Here is a 2500-nt window from a genome sequence, read left to right as displayed (position 1 = left end):
ACCTGTGAAGAACAAGTCAAATTTCAACCCAAAATTTAAAAGAAAGAAATAAGAGATTACATTTGCTTTATATTTATTATATTTATAAATTATACATTTTTATAAATGTATTATTTATTATCAATATTTAATTTATTTAATTAAATATACACTGATAATTTAGCCAATTTCCCCACCATATTCTCATTAATGTAATGCAATATCTGTATGTGATTATTATGACTGTAATGAGAATCACCACTGGGAATAATGCAAATGACAAAATTACAAAGTAAAACATCTGGATGCATTACAATAATGAGAACTTCAGGGAGAAATATGTTGAATTGTCATGACAATAATGCCACAGAGCAAACATCTTAATGATCCATGAATAGTCCTCATTTACTTTAAGTGAAATATGTATTCTTCATTTTTCCTTTCAATGTTAGTTGTGATGTGTACCTTAAACACCACTAATAACTGTAGTAAATGTAATAAAGGACAGTGCTGGCGTTAAAACAGAAGGTGTGTATGAGCATCTAAAGGAATCAGCATTGTAACAGTAAATGAGAGAGCAACACAGTAAGAACATGACACGCACACACGTGACCACAGAACATCATTACAAACACACTGAACATCTCCGACTCTGTGAATAACAGGTTCACAGCTCGACTCTACTCACAGGTGTAAACAATCATTTCTCATGACAGGCAAAAACATCACACACACACACACACGCTGTCAGATGGACAGGAGCAGAGAGAGACTCCTGAGGGGAAATGAGGAGATTCTCATGTTCTGTGTGTTTCCAGTGTTATTTTCTGACTGTACAACAGCGCCACCTATCTGTGAGAGAGCACCATCACACACACCTGCTCCATTAAACACACGATTATACTGAATTATTAATACAGCAATAAAAGCAACACTTTAGGGATTAACGACAAAACTAAGCATTAAACAATCAGCAAACAGATCAACAGGCAAATGAATTGGATTTCCAGATGGCCATGTTTTATTAATATGGATGGCATAATTTCTGAAAGAAAAAGAAAAATGTTTAAACTCAGAGTTACATGTTGTAAAAATGTTTCCCAGCCATTTCAGAGTCATAGTTCAGTACTTGTGAGAAAAGAGGCGATTGGACGAAAAATGCAATTCACACAAAACAATGACTTGAATACACAAGGGGCGCTTTATTGACACAATATCTAAACGGCATAATAGTCCGGAGACAGTTTTTCATTTTTGTTATTTTTGTGTCATTAAAATTTCTGACTTTTTATTTTGCCGTAACTAGTTTGGAATGATCTTTTTAGTATTTCTTAAAAAAAAAAAAAAAGCAGTGAAGCAAATTGTTTTAAAATACTATTAACATTTGAGAACCCTTTGTCCACCAAATCAAAGTCCGGTGGTGTAACCAACATACGGGTCTTTTTGTGACTCAAAAATTCATAAAATGTGTGAAACATATTTTTGCTTACCTATTTAACCCTTTAAACTCAGATTAATAACTACAGTCTTGACCAACACTTGTGTGTGTGTGTGTGTGTGTGTGTGTGTGTGTGTGTGTGTGTGTGTGTGTGTGAGTGTATGTGTGTGTATGTGTGTGTGAGTGTGTGTGTGTGAGTGTATGTGTGTGTATGTGTGTGTGAGTGTGTGTGTGTGTGTGTGAGTGTATGTGTGTGTGTGTGTGTGTGTGTGTGTGTGTGTGTGTGTGAGTGTATGTGTGTGTATGTGTGTGTGAGTGAATGTGTGTGTGTGTGTGTGTGTGAATGTGAATGTGTGTGTGTGTGTGTGAATGTGAATGTGAGTGTGAGTGTGTGTGAGAGTGTGTGTTTGTGTGTGTGTGTGTGTGTGTGTGTGAGTGTGTGTGTGTGTGTGTGTGAGTGTTTGTGTGAGTGTGTGTGTGTGTGTGTGTGTGTGTGAGTGTGTGTGTGCGTGAGCATGTGTGAGTTTGTGTATTTGTGTGAGTGTATGTTTATGTGTGTGTATGTTTATGAGTGTATATATGTGTGTGTGTGTGTGTGTTAATGTGTGTTCATGTGTGTGTATGTGTATATGTGTGTGTATGTTTATGTGTATGTATGTGTGTGTATGTTTATCTGTATGTATGTGTATGTGTGTGTGTAATGTTTATGTGTGTTTATGTGTGTATATGTGTGTATGTTTATGTGTGTATGTGTATATATGTGTGTGTGTATGTGTGTGTATGTGTGTATATGTGTGTGTACGTTTATGTGTGTATATGTATGTTTATCTGTATGTATGTGTATGTATGTGTGTAATGTTTATGTGTGTATATGTGTGTGTGTTTATGTGTGTATGTTTATGTGTGTGTATGTATGTATATTTGTGTGAGTGTATGTTTGTGTGTGTGTGTATGTGTATATGTGTGTGTATGTTTATGTGTGTGTGTGTGTGTGTGTGTGTGTGTATGTTTATGTATGTGTGTGTGTGTGTGTATGTTTATGTATGTGTATGTGTGTATGTTTATGTATGTGTATGTATGTGT

The 2500-nt window shown here is 35.4% G+C and overlaps 1 protein-coding gene across 2 annotated transcripts in view; it reads right to left on the bottom strand.

Annotated features, from left to right (window-relative positions):
• The window catches only part of tmem117 (transmembrane protein 117), a 70429-nt gene that overhangs the window by 47660 nt on the left and 20269 nt on the right, over window positions 1-2500 (bottom strand). The gene's annotated exons all lie outside the window — the stretch shown is intronic.

The sequence above is a fragment of the Myxocyprinus asiaticus genome, chromosome 46 (assembly GCF_019703515.2).
Source record: "Myxocyprinus asiaticus isolate MX2 ecotype Aquarium Trade chromosome 46, UBuf_Myxa_2, whole genome shotgun sequence".
Lineage (NCBI taxonomy): Eukaryota > Metazoa > Chordata > Actinopteri > Cypriniformes > Catostomidae > Myxocyprinus > Myxocyprinus asiaticus.
This window is presented reverse-complemented; position numbering and strand designations above follow the sequence as displayed.